Source organism: Castor canadensis, chromosome 4 (assembly GCF_047511655.1).
Source record: "Castor canadensis chromosome 4, mCasCan1.hap1v2, whole genome shotgun sequence".
NCBI lineage: Eukaryota > Metazoa > Chordata > Mammalia > Rodentia > Castoridae > Castor > Castor canadensis.
Window position 1 is genome coordinate 163,871,483 of NC_133389.1, and position 22,864 is coordinate 163,894,346.

The following is a 22,864-nucleotide window of genomic DNA, read 5'->3' on the forward strand; positions in this document are numbered from 1 at the left end:
GGGATTACAGATGTATACCTCCACACCCATCTTAAATTCCATTTTTAAGAACAGTGTCATGTCCGGGACCGTAGGGTGAGGACTGGGTTTGATTTATCTACTTCTCTCCTCATCATTTGGGACCATGAGAGTGATCTGCATGTAGCCACTGCCTATTTGTGTACTCAGATACCATAAAACATAAAAGGGGGAAATTTCCCATCTATCCATCTATCAATAGAGTATATAAATACAGAATCATGAGTGTTCTACACGTATTTATAATTTCTCTTGAATAATTTCTTAAACATAAATTTTCTTCCTAGCAAAACAAACATCACCATTATTATTTTGCACCAGGAAGAAAGCAAAGTGATAAACTGTCTTGTAGAATCCAAGCATGTTGAAAAGTCAATCAGAATTCAGGAATGGTTGCTCTGGGGCCTTATTCCAAGACCTCACCAGTGACTCCCTCCCTACCAGAAAGACTAAACTATGAAGCGTTTTCACTAACTGCATTCACACGCCTGGAGAGTTAGGGCCACATCAATGCCCCAGAATATAAATGAATGTTCTTTCACCCAAGGACACCATAAACAGATGTTCTTCTTCCCCTCCCTTCTTTAAGTATAAAACACTTATTGTTTTGAAAAAGGAATCTGTAGTCATATTGCAGAAGAACCTTATTCCCTTATGAGAAAGAGAACTGATACTTAGTATATGATTCTATTTGCTATGGACCTTGCATATGTTATCTCATTTAATTCTCAAAGTAACCCTTTGATGAAGGAACTATAGACTGTATTTAAAGATGAGAAGACACTCAGGAGGGTTGCTAAGCTTCCCTGAGTTCCCCGAGTGAGTACGTGTGCGGCCAAATCTCAACAAACTGCATTAACAACCCTGCACAGGTTTTACTACTTCCACCTCATTTGCAGCTTCTCAGAGGTATGTCGTAATGTAGTAAGCTCAGGCTACTGTGACAAATTACCATAGACTGGGGGGCTTATAACAAAAATTATTTCTTACAGTGTGAAAGCTAAGAAATCCAGGTGAGAAAGCAGGTGAGAGCCTGCTTCCTGGCTCACCAATGACTGTTTTTTCTCCATGGTGGAAGGTGCATGACCACTCTCTAAGGTCTCTTTTATAAGGACACTAATCCCACTCATGAGGCCCCACCATCATGATGCAGTCACCTCCCAAAGTCCTACAAATACCATCGCAATAGGGATTAGGTTTTGTACAGGGATGGTGCCCAAACATTCAAACTATAGCAGTCTTAAGGCTGAGTGTTAGAATATAAACAAATCTATATTCATTAAATAAATTTTATGTTTGTTTATTAACATATCATGAAAAATTTTCTAGAGAGATTTTCATCAAACCTGGAGAGGATGTTCAAGATGGTCTGACTTTTAAAAACAGACTATGTGGCACATGTACTTCAATTTGGAGGACTATAAAGACCACCACGAGCATAATACCTTAGGGCAAGTGAGAGAAACAGGCCCTTCCAAGGAGCAAACACAAGTGATGTCCAATGAGAAGGGTATTTGATGTTCCTCCAAGAAAGGGATTCTTGGAGAAGGGCAGTTGAGATGGATACTGTATTAGTTTAATAGAGCTGCCATAACAAAACATCACAGGCTATAAACAACAAAAATTAATTTTCTCACAATTCTGAAGGCTAGAAGACCAAGATCGAGGTGTTGGAGACTTCTCTCCTTGGCTTGCAAATGCTGTCTCCTCACAAGCTCTTTTCTCTGGACATCCTTGTGTCTGTGTCTAGTCTCCCCTTCTTCTAAGGGTACAAGTCAAATTAGATTAGAGTTTACCTTTGTGGTCTCACTTTACCTTATACTTCCTGTCAGTACTGGGTGTTAGGCTTTTGTGGGCTCACAATTTAGTCCATAACCAATATCCAAAGGATGTTTGAGTACCAGAAAAAAGAAGCAGCCAAGCCATTTTTCATAGTACCTGAAACTGAGGTTCAAGATGTACCCATGGAATGACACATCAAGACCCTGCTCTTTCTCAGCAAGGGAAAAGAAGCCAAGTGTGACACACATTTGGTGGGAAATGCTGTATGTTTAAGATATCGTGGAAAAAGAACACAAACAATGGTTCCAATTGTGGGCTCCAAATGAAACCATGATAAAAATCTAGTATCAGTTCATTGTTTGAAGTCTCTTAGTTACACAGACTGAAACTAGAAGGTGGTGCTAAGGTCTATGATATTCAAGGCCAAAGTCCTTGGAACCCAGTAGTGAGCCTCAGCCTCCACAGAGTCTTTATTAATGAATGACAAGGTGGGCTCAGACAGTTACTTAAAACATAAATTTTAGGAGTTCACTTCAATGATAAAAGGGAATATGGGTAAGTTCTTGGATACCAGTGATTGCTAATTTTTTTAGTCTTCAAATCCTTAAAGTTTACTACAAGTGTCTGTTCTACCAGGAGTTAATCACAATGCTAATATCTCTAATTGCAGCTGTTAATTTCTTTTCTTTTTTTTTTTAATTTTCTGTTGGATTGAGCTCAGGGCCTCAGGCTGGTGGAGTGGCTCAAGCTGTAAGAGTGCCTGCCTAGCAAGCATGAGGCCCTGAGTTCAAACCCAGTGCCTCCAAAAAATAAGAAAAAAAGTTGAACTCAGTGCTTCAGGTGTGCTAGGCAAGCATGCTACCACTTGAGCTGTGCACCCAGTCAGCAGATATTAATTTCTTATTGATACATTTTTGGCATGAAAACGAATATAGAAGGATCCAGGATAAGTAGCAGCAAGAGTTTGATCATATGTTCCTTCCTCCATGTAATTGAAAATATAAAATATTTAGAAAAATTTCATTACAAATTTAAAAATGTGAGACTACATATTAATGTCCAATAGAAATACAGTATGTGCTATTTCAAATTTTCTAGTAACCACATCAAAGTAGTTTTTAAAAAGGGTGAAAATAATTAATAGAAATTTATTTAACCCAATATATTAAAAATATTCTCATTTCAACATGCAATCAGTATAAAATGAGATATTGGATATTCTTTTTTTGCACTAAGTCTTTGAAATCCTGTGCTTATTTAATACTAATAGTATATTTAATTAACATTACAAATATTTGATTATTATTTAGATTTCATAAAATTAGCAGATGGAAAAGAAGATTCACACAGCCATGCTTTTAAGAACTTAAAAGCTTTTAATAACTGGATAAAGTATCAGTTTTTAAATGAAAATTTAAATTAAAAATGTAGTTCCCACTCACACTAAACACTTTAAAGTGCTCATTAGCCATATGGAGCTGGTGGCTACAGTCTTTGACAGCAAAGTTTTAAATATAATGAACATAATTAAACGTATCCGATTAAAGAAGTAAATATCATTAAAGAAAATGATTAGGCTCAACAGTATTTTTTTCTTGTTTCCACTATGTTTTATTGAGTGCTGATAATTTTTCCGACCCAAACAAATCACAAGTAAGAAAGCAGAGCATCATAGAAACCACACAGCGGTGGAAGGAAAGGAGGCTTGCGAGACCATACTGCCTTTGTCCCCACACATCTGGGTGACCTTGAGCAAGTCTCCATACCTCTCAGGCCCTCAGCTTCCTCATCTGTCAAAAGGAATTAGTCAAAAATCTCCTCAGACTCTGACTTCATAATCTAAATTCACTAAGGAATTAAAGTTTACTTGTATGAAAATAAATTACCCTAGAGAAAAGCTGTTTTCCTCTTATTTATTAAACTCAAAATACACAAGATAATATCTGTGTCTTAAAGTTTTTGAATATGTGTGTAGTGAGTACTGGAAGATGAAATTACCTGGAGACTATCAGTTACCTGAGATAGTAAGAGATGAACTAACTTCCTTCCTTCCTTCCTTCCTTCCTTCCTTCCTTCCTTCCTTCCTTCCTTCCTTCCTTCCTTCCTTCTCTCTCTCTCTGTCTTTCTCTTTCTTTTTTGGTACTAGGGATTGAATTCAGGGTCTCCCACTTGCTAGGCAAGATGTCTATTACTGGAGTCATGCCTCCAGCCAGGATTGTGTTTCTTCCTAGGGAAATCAGACTGAGTCCCATCCCCACTCCTCTCCCATGACCCTGCTTGTTTTAAGGTAGCTGAAGCTTATCAAGTTAGAAGACTAATTGTTCATGAAATGATTAATGATGCTTTTCAATCTAATGCCTTATTTAGTTGATACCAGCTTTTATGCTAAAAGGTAATGTCTGACAAAATAAGTGACAATTTATTATTTGCTTTTATGTCTTGAATAATATTTAATTGGCTGACATTTTTAAAAATCTTATATTTCCTGGTCTAAAATCAGAATGTTGTATGTATTTAAATTTTTTGAGAAATACAAAATAATAGAAGAAATGATAAAACCATAAGCAGAGAAAAATATGTTTACCATTTTCAGGTACTTCTCCCCAGCTTTTATTTCTAGGTTTGTTTTTATTTACATATTTATTTTCTATAAACCTAGGGTCATATTTTATAGGTGGGATGGACGGGTCAACTTGACTAAACTATAGTCTTCCTTGATTCAGTCAACCACTACCAGGAATTTCTGGAAAGGGACTTTTCAAATGTAAATTAAAACCCCAAATTAATTTTAAGTACAGGAGATTACCATGGATTATCTGGGCAGCCTGACTTAATCAGTTAGAAAGTCTTTAAAGTAGGCCTGAGGCTTCCTAAAGAGAGCAGCTGAGCTAACACTGTAATCATCCTTTCCTGACAGTCTGCTCCCTGATCTCAGATTTACAACCATGTAAACCCATTCTTGTAATACATTTCTTCATATGTATACCTGCTTCCAGGACTGAGTCCTGATCAGCATAATAGGTAACTTTATAATCTAGTCACTGAGCATTATATTTTGAGCATTTTCTCATGTACCAAACTTTTCTTCCAATTTGAGTATTTGCAGAACCATCTGCATAACATTATAAGTAAGAAGTTTTATCTTTATTATTTGACATTTAAGGGACTTGCAACATGTCTTCATTATGTGACACTGAAGCGCAGATACATGTACACAAATCATTGTGCGCATGAAAGGTCCCTAGAGGAAAAAGTCTGAGACTTTTTTTTGACCAAACTGTTCATCAGAAAGGCTATGTCAATTTGCATTGCACTTATACAGGATTTATCTCTTAGTTCTTTCAATAACATTTAACATTACCATAATTAAATTATGTCTATATTTATTATAATTAAAACATCTATATTTTTAGGCAAGATATACAGCCTGTTATTGTTTTAATTTGCATTGTGTATGTATATATGTATGAATATATATCTGTATATTACATATGTGAAATATATATATACACATATGTAAACATATAGAAGCATATATGTAATCACAAACTGTTCTTTTTTAAATTTTGAGTGGAAATTTTCATAATGGTGGTAGTCTCAGTCAGGGTTCCATCATAGAAATAGAACTAGTGATATAGATATATAGATATATAGATATGAATGTGTATATATGTATATGTATATACATATATCCATAGTAATGAGACACACAATGACATTTCAGTCAACAATAATGGTTCCATAAAATAATAATGGAACTGAAAACTTCCTATCACCTACTGATGTCATAACACAATGTGTTACTTATATTTGTGGTGATGTTGGTGTAAACAAACCTACAGTGTTGCCAGTTGTATAAAAGTGTGGCAATACAATTATATATAGCACATAATACTTGATAATAAATGACTATATTACTTGTTTATGTATTTACTACACTGTCCTTTTTATTGATATTTTACATTGTACTCCTAACTTTTAAAAAAGCATAGTGTAAAACAATATTCCATGGTATGCTAGCAACAGCCTCACACATCTCATGGTTACCAAGTCCCTTGATTGAATTATTTTCTCTTGTGTTTGGCTTAATCTCATGTTGTTTTTCTCATCATGGACTTAAAGAGCAAGAGACTGAAATCTATATTGAAATATATTTATATATTGCCTGATGTTGTGGTGGGCTAGACCATCTAGGTTTGTGTCAGTACATTATGTGATGTTCATAAAACAAACTACCTAAGAATGCATTAATCTGAATGTGTCCCCATCATTAAGCAAGGTGTTATTGTATATGTACAGAGAGAGAGAGAGAGACTCACACCATTGTGGGGACAGGGTCAGGAAAGTCAAAAATCTATACCGCAGATTGTCAGGTAGGGCAAGCAGGAACTCTCTGGCATGAGGTAAAGCTGCAGTCCACAGATGGAATTTTTTCTTCAGAGAAGCCTCAGTTCTGCTTTTAATGCCTTTCGACTGATTGAATCAGGTCCAGGTAGGTTATATAGGATAATCTCTTAAAGTAACTAATTATGCGTGTTACTCACATTACAAAATACCTTCACAACAGCCCCTAGATTCATGCTTGATTGAATAATTGAATTATAATTGAGCTGATTGATTGAACTTTTGCTTAGCCACGTTAACACTTTAAACTAACCATCACAATGATTAATGCAAAATGAATGTTCTGCAGTCTGTGCACCATACTGTGTTCTTCATGGTAGTTTCCAACTTGATTAATAGTAATCATAAAATTTTCTTCTTCCAAATATCAGCTACCAAAAAGAACTACGTTTAGTAAGTATAAAAATATTCTACAGGCTGGCAGAGTGGCTCAAGTGGTAGAGTGCCTGCCTAGCAAATGTGAGGCCCTGAGTTCAAACTCCAATACCCCCCAAAAATGTGAAAAAATATTGTAGATGTTGAACACTAAGCTTCAGCAAGATTTTTACTTACAGACTTTACAAAATTGTAAGGAACCTTTACTTTGTAAAGTGTCACACTAAGTAGGATCTGTAAGGGATTCCAAGATGAGCCAACCATAAAGAAGATACATGGGTAGCTATAATGGAGGAAAGAATGTGAGAAGTACCCTCGGTGACAGGTAAAGTACACTGGATGTTTCAAATGAAGAGAAAGGTATTTTTGACTGTGGGATGAAGCCAGGCTTCCTGACAGTAAGGATATTTGAAAAATGAGTTCATTAAACATATTTGGGGATGGGCGTGTGAGGTAAAGAAGGAAGTATCAGCAAAAACACAGAGCTAGAAAATTATGAAAACCAAATAGAAATACATGGTACTGTCATAGAAACAGTAACACAGATTTAGAAAAGGTATGTTGAAGCCAGATGGCAGTTTTAGCTAGGTTAAAAGATGTGGGCTTCAATCCTTATGGAATCCATTGGGAATTAATTAGAGTTTTGAGCAAGGGAGAACAAGATTCAAAGTCACATGTCAGGACAATGACTGCAGTAGCAGTGTCTGCTAACAATAGATTGGGCAGAGTTCTGCTAAAGGCAAGCAGACACATTGGCAACTGTTGCAACATTTCAGGAGGAAACAATGAGATGCTGAAGCTGGGGAAGTGGGAATAGAGAAGAGTATATTTGAGAGATCGTTTAGAGAAAGAGCAGGCCATCCTTGGCTTGTAAAAAGATCTGAGAGACAGGAGAACTACAGTGAACTACAATGCCAAGGTCCAAAGCCTGGTGGTTGGGAAGATATTGATGATGTATTAGCCTCTATTGATTATTTCCAGAGAAAACATTTAGCTCCCACCTTGGAATGTGCCCTTAAATCCCTGAACAGCTCTTGGAGTGTGACCTCAGGTCCTTGGTTTGTTCTAGAGTTTCTGAGGTCTCCAAGGTATAATTGAAATACAGAAATCCTGAAAAAGCATGGAGAAAATTTTGTTCTTTAGCCTTCCCCCAGAGAAGTCCAGGCTCTTTTCTAGAAAAGATTCCCCAGGGGAGTTTATACTTTATAGAACAGGGTTTTGTTTTGTTTTGTTTTCCACATTAGGTGGTTTTTTTCACCTAATATGTAGTCCCAACTCTTGGAGTTTCTGATTCAGTAGATCTGTGGTAGTGTGAGCCTGGATATATCTCCATGGTGGAAAACTACTGCCCTAGTATTAGTCTAGTTCTGAAGTGTAAACCCAGCTCCAAAATAGAAAGCCAGAAGAGGTTTCCTAGGTCTCACCCATTGAAGGACCCTACCTTGAAATTGCTTTGGAAATTCACTCAAATGTATGTGCAATTACAGGAGTGTAGACTGAGGTTAGAGAATATTTAATTTGGGGCTTTTGACACATACCTGTCTGGGAAAAAGAATAAAGAAGATTTGTACTTGGGTACTCTGCATGTACCTGAAGTTCATATTCTTATTTTTTGTATTGTTGAGATTTTTGGTATACCATTTTATGTTATTTGGTATATTTTCCCAAAAGCCAGGTTTCCTGGGCAAAAGAATTGTTTCCTTAAGCATAACAGAAATTCTTTTTTCACCACCTAACATGCTACAGACACAAAAGGACATGCCAGAGTTGACATAGAGGACAAAGAACTTTAGAACTCAGAGATATAGGTGAATCTGATTAGTTAAATATGTCAGCAACACCTAAATGCCTAGTTTTTGGAGCATTATAGTTTCTTAGAGGAATGAAAGGTATATCTTGAATTGTAGGTTAATGTGATGTCTTTGAGCCTAGTAAAATCTGGAAGAACAGGATTGCATTTTTTCTAGAACACAGTTTCTCTTTTTAAGCACTATTAACCTCTTAAACTGGGTAATTCTTCATGGGAGCTACCCTGTGCATTGTAGGATATTGAACAATATCCACAACTATTACCTACTACATGCTAGGAGCTCATCCTTAGTCCAGTTACGAAAATAAAAATTATCTCCAGACATTGTCAATGTCCCTCCACAGCTAAGAACCACTGTTCTAGACTATGCCTTTGCAGGATATGGTGATCTTTTATTTTGCCTAGAGGCTGCTACTGAGTCACTTGAGGTATATATATTGTATGATATTTTATAAATTTTGTTTTATTAAAAATTGAGTATCAGTATTTCCACTATCAGTGATGTAGGAGACCAATGGGTAGGCTTTGGACTATGCAAACAATCAGAAATTATATGTAATATTAAGTACTTGAGCAAGAATAGCACACAAGCATAGAGAGAATTGACAGTTTTGTCAGATTCTCACAGCGTTTTAAGACCCAAACAAGATCTAGAACCTCTGAAACCAGGAGAGTTTCACAAGAAAAATAGAATATCTGGACTTAGTAGAGGTGAAGTGCCAAATTCATGACATTTTGCTAGGAAAGAACAGGTTCTGTGTGCCCTAAAAAATTATTTTGACAGTTAGTGTACATGAAGAAAGAATTACTGGTTAAATACTACCTTATATATAAATTATTTTCAGCTCTGTACAAAGTGATATAAGTAGGATATTATGACTTAATATTTTGTGTAAGATACTGTGTTAGGTGTTGAAGGGTATTAGAAAGGTGTCTGTCTGATCAAACAGCTTTTTTCTCCCTGCAAAGATAGTGAATGGCTATCTGCCTGTTTGGACTTTTTGCTTTCCCTTTGTTTTTCTCTATTTTCAGGAGCTCCACTTTCTAACCTATTTTGTCAACTTGTTTTTAGGTGGATTTGGCTAATGAAAGACTTTGGGGATATAGTACAGAGGAGAAGAGTTTATATGGTTAGGTAGCAATTTTGTCTATAGCTGTGTATCTTCTATTTCTACAGCTCCTGACAGCTCTCCTTCCATGATCTCAGATTCTGACTGCCATCCCTGCCATAGATCTGGCAATACTACTTTATTTCATTGTCCTTATCAGGCCCAACTGTGGGAATTAGCTTTCACCTGTTGCTAATCTCTGGTTGACCTCACTAAACTAATTGGTTTTGTCAGCTTTTTTATAACTTACGTAATTCTCTCTATCACATTCCTTCTATTTGAAATACCTACAAAGATTTTGTTTTCTTTATCTAATACTGAACTATACAACTGGACTGAATAAGCACATAAATAATTTTTGTAAATGTCAGGCTCAACAAAAGACAAAGTAAAGTGCTTTGGGCTTTTGAAAGAAGGAGTGAGAAGCTTGTTGGAATGGCTTCTTGGAAGAGCTGGTTTTGAAAAGAAGTAGACCTATTGACAAGTAGAATTAAGGAGCAAGAGGAGGGAGATGAAAAGCACAATTACATTCTGAGGAAACAAGAAAAGCTATACAAACAGAAAAGCAATATTATTTTGTGGGTCGAGTCAGAAATAATGGAGATTGGCTAGAGCAAAAGAAATATATAAAGTCTATGCAGAGGAGTTTTGGAATAACAGGGAAAGGAGAAAGTATTTCATCAGTAAGTCCTAGATGTTGAATAAAAGATGAAATATTTGAAATTATGTCAACATCTTTATTTTGCTTGACATTTGTTTCCTCATTCTTCAGGTGTCTAAGTTCTAGAAAATACAGTGGGAAAAAGGATGAAAATCCCTCATAGAGCTTGTATTCTGGTGGGTTTGTTTAATATCTATTAAAAATTAGGTAATCTATAGCTTTGACTTAATCTTGGGTTGGAAGAACATTCTAGGAAGGGTAACCACTGGGCAGGGAAAAAAGAACAGTAGTCATGGAGCATTGACCATAGGTTTGTCCCTCTTTTTGAAACCCACTGTGAAGTAATTGCTAGCCCAAACTAGACCACTTTGTTTTAAATTACAGATGTTGCCTCCTATAATATTCAAAGCCTCTCGTGAAAGAAATAATCTAACAGAAGTCAGATCAAAGACAAGCCTGAAATAAAATGAAAATTTGTTCAATCAAAATAAATGCAGCTTTCTTTAATCAAAAATGTTGGTTGCAATTTTTGTCAAGATAGCAAGTTCCTCTTCTTTCCATAGGGTAGTCACCACAACTCCAACTTTAACCAAAACTAAATAGGCATCATTTTCCCCTAATATCCAACTCCCCAGGGTTATGACTTCTCTTGCCATTTGGCATTTCTGTTTCCTTGTGGTCTTCAGAGTCCCCAAGCTCTATTTTATCTCAGAGAAAAAAAATCAAGCCTTCCTAAAGGACTTGGAATGGAATTTCTTGCATCTAGCATGAATCATGACCATCTCCACCCAGACTCTTGACGGGGTTCCTCACTGACCTTTTCATTTCTAACCAGCATCGTTCTCCTCCAGTATATTCCTTTTCAGTGTGATCTTTCAATGTATCTACAATCAAGCCATGTTCCATCATCCCTTATGTCTCTTCCAAGGCTTCCCAGACCATTTCTTATGCTTTTGGTAGTAATGTATTTAATTAATAGTTACCATTTTTATGGAACATTGGATTTTGTTTATGGAGTGGGTTTGTAGGTTTAGGCTTCTTCCACATGTCATATATATTTCACACTTGTACATTTATAACCCTACCAGGTTATAAAACAAGCTCAGGGAATAAAGATCAGGACTGTAGACCATTATCTGAGAATTTAATGTTTATGAATCTTTTGAAGCTGACTAGGATGCCAAGTTTTCAAGAAGATCATATGCTATTTTGAAAAATGAATGTGTTTGACATTGCAAATAGAAAGAATTCCTTTAAACTAGAGATTAATGCATATTTCTACAATTTTTTTCTTTAAGTGGCTGCACACAGGCCAAATGCAAGATATTATTTGATTAGCAAGCTCATAATCTCAGCAGGTGGTAGTTAGTAGGAAATTTTTTTGCTGTGTTATCATAATCTAAATTAGTACAGCTGCACTATAAAGTCTTCTAGTGGCTGGGAATTTCCCCCCTACACCCCCCCCCGTCCCTCCCACCCAAAGCATCTGGAAGGTACTGTCAAAGGGAATATAACAATGGTAAGTATTGCTCGTCTAACTCAGCATTCTTATGCATGGCTTTCTCTAAGGAGGCCTAACTTTTACTTCACCTTCCAAAAAGCAAGACAGATGTTTCAATAAACCAAGAATAAAACCAGGTAATAATAATGTTCCTTCTTTGAATTATGTAGCATCCAGATACAGGAATCAGAACAAAATATTCCAAAATAGAACTCACTCCTGGAACAGGTAAATTGGAAGTAAATCCTAATATTAGTAATACTTTTCTTCAAGGATCTAGCCAGTCAGTGAGTCATGTAACTCAAAGCTGTGTAAGAATCTCCTTCCGTCACATATCCTCAAGTGCTATTCCTTCACAGAGGGACTTTGTCCTCTTTGAGACACACATAGGAGAGACATTTTTCTGAGTGTGACATCTTGCACAGAGGAAATTTACAGGTTGAATGTGGTAAAAAGTAGAGTTTGGGATTAGAACCTCAGGAATTTCTTTGGTTTTGATGCCAGACAGCACTCTCCCTTTCCCTCTAAAGAAACCACCTTTGGGAAAAATCTAACAAGAAGGCCAGTGTGGCACCTCACTGTGGCTTTTAGAAGGATGCTCTTAAGTGGCATTTACAAAAGTGGTATTCATTTCAAGGTTATATCCTCAAGTGAATAGATCTGCTAAGGAGGCATTTGGTAATCTAATAGTGAATGGAAGCTTTGGACTTTGGTCACATTGGAGATTGAACTGATTAGAACAATCCCAGTGGATCAAAATCAAACTGTGCTATGTATGATTTTCTATGGGGCTCACAGAGGTAAGTTCACACTAAAAAATATTTTAGAAGTTGAATTTCATAGTCATTATTGTTTTAATTATGGGTCAGCTATCTCTCCATTAAGCCCTTTTGGAAGTCACATCAAAGGGCTATAAAAATGGCACATTGAAAATATTTTGACTGAGAAGTGGATAATTTTAAATTGTAAGGCTTAGGAAATTTATTGCATTCTTTTATTCCCTCATATTTCCTAAAATGACTCAAATGTCCAAGTGAAACTACAGAAATCTTAAATTTCAATCAAAACTTGATTTTTTTCATTCAGCTTCTAATACATTTTCAATACTAGAGCTTTTTTCCTTCCTAGTGGCATTATATCTCTATTACTTTATTATAATTTTAGTGCTAAAGAAACTAAAGACAGGATGACATCAACCTAAAGGATGGGATTTGATCTCATCACAGAATTATTAAGACCAAGAGCAAAACTAAACAAATATGCAAACAATCAAAAACTACAACTAATTGCATAACTTTTTCACTTTTCTATGTGATTGAAGATGCATGGTTTAAAGAATAAAGTAATGTAAAACATAATGCCCAGCAACCTTAAAAATATAACTACTAAAATTAAAAATCTGGCCACTGTGATTTTTATTACAAAGCTTTAATTAACATAATATTGGGCTATTATATAATATTGGCTTAAACTTTTACTTTAATGTTACATATTTAATATACTAAGTAAAGCTGAATATTTCTTTAGCATATATATGTTCATTAATGCACATAATTTGCTCGGCTTTGAAACTTAGCTTCAAAATAAAAAAATGAGGCACAAAAAGTTACTCTTGCTTTAATAGTACAAAACCTAAATTTTTGTTTTAAAAAAATCCCTTATGCAATTCCCCTCAAACCTTGGGAAGTACTTTATGGATTTATCAAGCATCAGCACAAACTAAATAGTAATGAGCTCATATTCTCAGAATGAAGCTTATTATAATTCCAGCTGTTGAAAACTTGCACAGCTGGATATTGGCTATAGAACAGCTCTCTGATCAACTGGTGAAGAAAAAATCCAATTTAAACATGTAACAAAAGACTGTTTCTATGACTTTTAAGAAACAACTTTCCACTGAAGTCCATGTATGTGACTGAATTTAAAGCTGAAACATGACCAATTCTTTTAATACATTTGTGCTCATCTATTTTAAGAAAATTAAGACAAAAATAGCTTGACAACACAGCTCATTCTGGTTTAAATATAGGGTTCTCTAGAAGGAGCTAGTATTTCAAAGCCACATGCTAGAGTTTGAAACATTGGAGTTAAGCCATCACAGACTCTACTCAAGGTGGCAGGGAAAGGGGATTTTGCCTGCTACTTCAAAGACCACAGGGAAAACGATGCTCACAAAATGTGAAGCAGAGAAAAGGTTTTGTGGCTCCCTATTAAGGAAACACTTGAGGCCTTATTCATTTATTCATTCAATAGTACTAGGAATATCCTTATAATTAAGGTAGAGGGGAGAATCCCACAGCTCTCATTCTTACATTCACTCATTTGTTCAGCTTTATAAGCGAATTATAAAGCAGTTATAAGCAACCACTCATACAAATAACATCTTAAGACTTATTTTCATACCACCTTCTGTGCTTTCTTCATAGTCTTACCACTGTCAATGATAATTTTTTTTGAGACAGGGTCACTAGATAGCCCAGGCTGGCTAGAAACTCATGTTCCTCTTGCCTCAGCTACCCAAGTTCTGGGATTACAGGCATGTAAGACCATGGCCAGTTTAATGCTCACTCTTAAAGTTATCCTTGACTACTCTTTTCCTCTCACATTTCATATCTAACACATTACTAAGTTCTGTCTGGTAGCGCTTTCTACACCCTCCACTACTACAACTTTGTCCAAGCCACTATCATGTTCCACCAGGAATGCTCCAATAGCCCTAACTGGTCTCCCTACCCAGCCCTCTGCTTATAGCCAATTCTCTGCGTAGAAGCAAAAGGGATGACATTAAAAACTTATGTATGAACAGCTCACTCTGTTGTCCCAATCTTCAGTAAGTTCTTCAAATACGTCATAGTAAAATCAAATATTCTGATGGAGGTTTGTGTGGTCTGTATACTTGGGCCCTTTTGTCTTCTCTTTGTCATCATCTCTTGCCATTCCTCTCTTTTTTTCTCAATGATGCAGTCACAGTGAATCCCTTAGCAATCATCCAGTGTGCCCAGCATGTTCCTACCCAGAAGCATTTACACTGACTGTTCTTTCTGCCTAGAATGTTCTTTCTCGATATATCTTAGATCACATGGCCATTCTCCTTGAGTCTCTTAGCTAAATTCTGTCTGCTCTTTTGTGATCTTTCTTGCCTTCTTGTAGTGTTGTCTCTTTGCCTTTTCACCATCTAGTCGATTCTCTGCGTATTTAGACAGTGACCTGTCTAAAGCACAAATATGCTGGGGTCTCACATGTGTAGTCTTTTCATGTTTACCATATTTTAAGATTGGAATTACACACTTATAGGCTTAATAATCTGAGGCTAACAATTCTTTTGACCTGCTTCTCCTTCACTTCGCACCTATACTTTTTAATCTAGCCCCACCAAGCCATTTATTCTTCCCTTATGCACTAAACATTCCTAAGTTCACCGGGCTTGCAGTGTGCTTACTTCTCTCTTTAAAAAACTTCTACACAGGAAACTCATAATAAGAAAATGAGTGTGGACAAGGAGGAGACATTGGGTAGGTGAGAGAGAGGAAAGGCCTTTCACCCAAGATGACCCTGGAACCAAGGCAGAGGGGTTGATAGGTAGCTCCTAAAGGGATGGCTCATTAAGATTTGTAGAAGTGAGTTGAGAATGCAAAACAGAACTGTGAAAATAAGAATAGATAAGTAGCATGGTCAAAGTCCAATTACAGAGTCATGGAATAGGGATTTTTTGTACTGATCAGATTATACAAAATGTTTTAAGAATCAAATAAAATGAAGAACCTGGCATGTTGGCATCCCTAGCATGCTTTTAGGCACACATGGGGTCCCTTAATTTGCAGGAATTGTAATTAACAATGAAGCTCTATGGTAAGTTTGTGATCAAAGGAAACAAAATTCTCTAACAAAGCAGGTAGGAAATATATAACCACCTCCAAATCCAAACCCAGGGTATGGTTATGGATTTGATAGAATTACTTCCAAAATCTACTTTTTATAAATATATACAGTTATATTTTAGCTAAACTCATGCACTTTTAGGAATAGTTTTATGATTTTCTTCTTTAAGGGATAGTTTTGGGATTGCAAATATATCATATAAATGATGATATTGAACATGACATATAATTTGCTTAAAATATACTTATGACAGCTTGAGTGAGTTTAACCATGCTATGTGCTCTTTCACTGAAAATCAAAATAGATTATCTGACCTTAAATCTTGTGACAAAGGAGAAGAAATGTATGTTCAACTCTAAACTATTGCACTGTAAATGTCTCTAAGATTTAAAGACAAGAAGTGGTAATACTCCTTCATCAGTAAAACCTTAACTGTAAAGAACTCAAGTCATGGCAAATGGCATGCCTTAATGGATTACAGGACATTTTTCTGTGAAGCATGTAGCATGCAGGAAGTAGAATACAAATGCTGGCAATGTCTATATTACATTAGAGTTCCACTATAGTCCTTACTTTCGAGACTTGTAAATTCCCAGTATGCAACTTTCATTTTTTTAAAAGAAGCTAACTTAATAGTTCTCTTGAGTACTACGATTTCTGCATTACAAAGAGTGACCATCAAGTACAGTCAGGATCTTTTGAGAATGTTTAGTGGGGTGGATGAATGGTTCTTAAGAGCTACAAAGATAAAACTTACCCTGCTTAAGAGAGTACAGAACTTTAGAATTCAGTTATGATTTTGGCAGCTAAAAAAGCTAAAGGTGATAAATGTACAATTATAGCATGAGTCCTTAGATTAATGTTTTGTGATTTGGGGGAAATGAAAACCTAAAGAAACAAGGCAGGTTGATATTATTTGGCACTTCCTTTGTTTAATGTTTTAAAGGGTTTGGACTTACAGTCAATTCTTCATAACCTATCTTCTTTGTGTTAGACTATTGGTCATCTATACAGCATTCTCTTTTGCTGACTCAGAGACTATAGAAATTGTCTGCAATAAGTCTGACTACATAATTTTTAGGTCCCAGTAAAATGCAAAAATGCAAAGATCCTTGTTTGTAACTAAGGAATTCAAAATGATGACCCTAGCATGGGTCCTTGTACAATTACAAGAGCTGCATACCCAGGAAGTCATCCTTGGTCTTCAATAGAACAGTAGTAACAGAAGACGAAGTCTCACCCTTTCACACACTATCTGCCAAAGAATATTCAGCAGTTTAGTTAAAGTACTACTAAGCTAGCATCACTTCTGAATTCCTTAAACTTCATTCCAACTTCATCCAGCCAATAAAAGCCAGTTTTTCATATATGATCATTTATATATATATATATATATATATATATATATATATATATATATAGTGATAGAAAGAGCAAAATTGCATTAGTGAGTCTGTCAGAGGGGGCCATGGGAGGTGGGAGAGAGAAAAAAATGTTAGAGAATGAAAAATATTGAAACAACCCACCTATATATGAATATAATATAATGTACTGTACAGTAAGCTGTTGAGTATTAGGGGATCATGGTGATAGAAAGTAAGTAAGTAATAGAGGGGAGGAAGGTAATTTAATAAAAGCATGATATTTACAGACCTGAAGTACCAAGGTAACCCCCCTTGGTCTATCAATATATTCTTAATTTTTTAAAATGAAGAGCAGGAGGAAAAAAATAAGTCTCTTGTGGTGATGGGTATTAGTGGGAGGCAGTGGCACAAGGACAGGGGGAATGAGGGTGTATATGGCGGGTGAGGGTGTATATGGTGGGTGTATTTTGTATCCATACATGATAACAGAAGAATGAAATCTATTGAAATTGTCTAAGAAGTAGGGAGGAGGGAAAAGGAAGAATGATGGAGGGGTAAATCTAACTAAGATATTTTGTAAGCACGTATGTAAATGTCACAGTGTGTCCCCCTGTACACCCATTATATGCTAATAAAAATCATAAAAGCTAGTTTTTCTAATTGTAAAGCTTGATTAAATCATACTTATGGGGGAAGTATACTATTTTGTTCTGTGTTACTTTATTAGAGGACTGCTATACATGTTTTGTATTCACTGAGTACTATTTTGATGTTGGTGATACAACAGTGAATACAATAATGCCCTATTCATGTGGAGTTTATATTCTAATGGGCTAGTTTATAATTTAGCAAGACCTCTGTTAGCATTTTTAAAAAAAAATATGTAACTGAAGAGCTTTTTCTTAAAATAACTGCAGACTTAGTTTCAATGATCTTAATTTTGATTGGGCAAAAATAAGAATTTTTTTCTGGAGAAAAATGTGATGATTTAAGGCAATCTTATTTAGTAAATATCCTTTAATTAATTTATACAATTTAATTAATTTAATTACAAGAAAAGCAGAAAATCATTGATCACAAAATACAAAAGGAACAGGGAAATCCATTATCATTTTCACTTAAATGTGCCATAATTTCCTTTATTATCATCCTTTAGTAGTTTTCTTCTTATGATTTATGTGTAAGTGTTAGGTAAGGTTCCCAAAGTCTTTTGTGATGCTCTTCTTCCTTAAGACCATATACAAAGTAACAAGGTCAGAAAATAAAATACAGGGATAAATATATAATGCTTCTTCTATGACAATTTAAAATTTTTCCCTTCTTTCTCTCTTCTCTCTTCATTTTTTTCCATTTCCAAAAATGCTAATTATTTTGTTACTATAATTTTATGTGTGCATAGTATGGTCTCATGAATTCCTATGGCTTTGTAAGTATTTTATTATAAAGTTTCTTCTGGGGTCAAGTGAGATGGCTTTTCCTACCATCTATCCTCTGCTTGTGGTGGTCCTATTGATTTGAGTCAATAGAAAAGTACTGAATCTTTCAAACTACTAATTTTTATTTCAGATGTTCATTCTACATTTAAATATTATTTTCTTGGAAGTACTACATGTTTCTTTACTCATTATCAAATGCTATATACTATGTTCCTAAAAAGAATGTTACTTGGATATCAAGAATTGCCAGAAATTTTAGTTTTATTTTCAATTCCTAAAAGTAGTTTGGAGTCCTGAGTTCTGCTAAAGTCAAAGAAATACCTAGTGGGCTGTTTGTATATTTATTTCAATAAATAATATACACTTATGGTTTGCAGCAATTGTTATTAGGAGAGGTAAGACACAACATCTATTTCTATAGCATTTTACTTTAAAATTGACCTCACACCTTGGGGCCACCTTGTTTTGTACAAGCATAGTTCAGGAATTTATTTTTAATAAAGAGTCTTTTTAACTTTCAGTTAAGAAAGGACAAATAATTCCCCAAAAGCCTATTGACCACAGCCTGAAAAAATGAAATGTTCTTTAGAGGGTTTTGGGTGTGTATTAAGAGACACATTTTCATAATATTCAGTATGTCATCATCATGCAATGTTTACAAACCCCAGTACTCTGGGGATGTATGCAAGCTTTAGCAAACAGATGTTAGCAGTCAAGGAAAACTTATGACTGCTGCTTAAAAATATTCCCTCTTGCCTATCAGTTACATGCAAGATTGTCAAGACTTCTCCTTATTGGTGTAGGTAATGGTTTATAGGACAGTCAATCCAAAAACAAATTTGAAAAGTGTAGAAAAGAAATCCTCTGTAAATGGTCATTCAAGACCCTCTAGTCCATTTTTAATTGAATTTAAAAATGCTTTTTAAATTGAATTAAAAAAATGAGCCTAGATGTGAACACTTTATCTAACAATACTATTAAAAACTGTGTTTTACATAGTGTTTGGGAAAAAAATCAAGATTCTCCCTTCTACCTCTCCATTTCTCTATGGATACTATGTTATTGAAAATAATAATTATACCACCTAGCAATTCCAAAAACATGTTAACTTCAAATTCTTAGAACTGACAAATCTTTTTAGAAGAAAGAGATGAAACAAGGCACAGTCCATCATGATGGTAGAAGCATGTGGCAGAGGAAAGCTGCTCACTTGGGTGCAGCCAGGAAGAGTGTGTTGTGTGTGTGTGTGACAGAGAGAGAGAGAGAGAGAGAGAGAGAGAGAAGAGAGAGAACACTTTTATAACAAAGTCCCTCCCCCAAACCTGTTAAGTTATGAGTCCATAAATGGATTAACCCACTTATGAAGTCAGATCCATCATGATTCAATCACCTCCCAAAGATCCCCACCCCTGAATACTCTGCTGCATTAGGGACCAATCTCTCAACAGATAAGCTTTTGGAGAACATTTAGGATCCAAATCATAACATAAGGGAAATGTAACTTGTGCTATTTCTTGTAAATGCTTATGTTAAAGAAAAATGAAACTTCAGGCTAATCAGTCAGAAGCTACCAACTAACATATCACTGGGGATTTCCAGAACAGACCAAATTAGGCAACTGTATCACTGTAACCAATCAATATTTTCTTTACTTCTATTTTTGACCTATGAAAGTATTTCCTTTGTGTCCTCTTGTGGGTGCCCACAAACCACTTATAGTTTGGAGCTACCCAATTCACGAATTGCTGTTTGCTCAAATATATTCTTTTTAAAAAATGTTATTGCTGGCAGAGTGGCTGAAGCAGTAAGACCGCCTGCTTAGCAAGCAGCAAGTATGAGGCCCTGAGTTCAAACTGCAATGTCATAAAAAAGAAAGTTATCATGCCTCAGTTTACCTTTTAACAGCATGGACAAAGTAGAATGAAGGAAAAGGAAAGTATTATAGATTAGATTCTTAATGTAGATGAAATGCAATGTGTGACCTTTGTTTATTTCCTAATGTAAATAAATCAATAAAAAGATACTTTTAAAACAATAAAGGAAGACTGAATATCTACTGATCATTAAATGATTTTAAGGAATGCTGTTACTTTTTTGAAGCATTATGTTGGTACTGTGATTACATTTTAAAAGGTAATTCTTTCTTTAAACATTCTATTAGCATATATTAGTTGTGGGGGGGTTCACTGTGACATTTCCATATATGCTTACAATGTACCTTGGTTACCTTCATTCCTTTCATTATTCTTTCCCTTCCCCCCTTCTTAAAACAATTTCCACAAGTTTCATGTTCTGTTTTCATGCAAGTATATAAAGTACATTGACCATATTCACCTCCTTCATCCTCTCTATTCACTCTCCCCTCCTCTACTAGCACACACCCCCAACAAATATTTGCTTTACATTCCTGTCAAAAAAGAGAATTCTTTTTTTTTTAATTTTTTATTCTTTTATCCACATGTCCATACATTGTTTGGGCCATTTCTCCCCCCAGCCTACTGTCCCCCCACCCTCTCCTTCTTCCCCCCACCCCCCCTCACTTCCAGGAAGAAACTGTTCTGCCCTTATCTCTAATTTTGTTGAAGAGAAGACATAACAATAATAAGAAAGACAAAGTATTTTTGCTAGTTGAGATAAGGATAGCTATACAGAGAGATTCCTAGCATTGCTTCCATGTACAAATGTGATACAACCTAAGTTGATTCATCTCTACCTGACCTGAAAAAGAAAATTCTTAATAGTGATACATACATACACACTGATGGGTCAAATATGATGATGACTGAGAAGTCAGTGTGGTGGATTATGTCAATAATCCCAGCACTCAGAAGGCCAAGGCAGGAGGATCTCCAGGTCCAGGCCTAGGCTACATAGTAATACTCTGTCTCAAAAATTCAAAACAGAAAAAAAAGAAAAAAAAATTTTCTAAGTTTGTCTAAGATTTGCTTTAAAAATTGAGAAAAAAATTGGAGTTGCAAGAGAAAGATGAAAGAAAATGGCAGAAAGTTGTCAATTATTGAAGATGGATGATAGATAAATGGAGGTTCTTTATATTTTATATTTATTGTAATTTTTATATCAACATTTATATTACACATAATCAATTTATTTAAATCATTTGTATTTATTAACTTCAATATATAACATATTTATATCCATAATGAAGAATTGAATTCATGGGTTGGTATGTAGCTCAGTGGTACAGCGATTGCTTAGCATGTGTGAGGCCCTGGGTTCAATCCCAGCACAAAAAAAGAAAAGACAAAAAAAAAAAAAGAATTGAATTCAAATTAGTTAATTTAATTATTCTGCTACAAACATTAAAGACTTAGAAGGAGAGTGCTACCATAGAAACACTTTTTAATTTTCTTTTAAAGTAAAACACAAGAAAATCTGCACTCTTATGAAAGTAGAAAGCAAAGCAAAAAGACTAAAACTGAGTTTTATTTTGAACTGTCAAAAAATTAGGAAATTCAGCTTAACGGAGCACCATCAATATTCTTTTAGGTAGTTGGGGGAAAAATATGGGATTATATAGTATTACATTTTGGGAGGAGTTTATGGAATCTAGACATTTGCAGAACACAAATTTGTGCAGAACACAAATATATTCTACTGAGATTCAAAATAACTGGATTTCAGAAGTGAAGCGATTCTGGCAAACAGTCCTAGGAATGGATTGACACCCAAACTCTGTTGTCAATTTTATCCTGATACCTAGAAGGACAGTGAGTTTTTCAACAATAAGAGCATTATGACTTGACAGGAGGACCCTGCATCTCTTTTGTGTGAAGTCACCATTATTCATGCTTTGCCTACTTTTAGAGTGGTCCAGACACTGCCAGCTGACTACCTAGAAGCTTCAGCTACTTGGCAGATTGGCAGAAGAACAGAGGCCATGACTACCTTTCCACAGAACACCTGGGAGCCAGGCTCTTCTTTGCTTTGACTTGTGAATAGGAGGTACAATTCAGGCCCTTGAAAGCCATGCAGGGCTGTTGCATAAGTCTCCTTCGAACAAATAACTTGGCTTTTATTTGGCTGGCTTCCTGATATTTTTCGTTATTTAAATACAAAAAGCTTTACTTTCATCATAAAATAGGGTGGGGTGGGGTTTGAGAAGAAATACAGTTGAATGGGAACAAATACACAGATACCAGTAGACCAGAGTGGGTCTCACACAGCTAGCCAGGCACAAACATATTCACTGTCATTATGAAGGGCATAGAAGTTTTATCTTGACATTGACCTACCTTTCTTCCCTTTCTTATGATTATAAGGGCTCTACTCTCTATGTTCAATCCTGCATTTTCCTCTGCCTGGACTGTAGGTAAAAAGGCAATTAATAAATATTAGTTTGATGGGGAAATGGTTTTATGCCTGAAAATGGAAAAGGAATGTAAATGTCTGAGGTATAGACTTATATAAATCCCATTTTTCCCCTGTTGAAATGCTCATTAGAAAATAGGATGACCAGGATTATTCCAAGAAAATTCTCCAAGCCATGTTTTTTAAAGTGAACGAC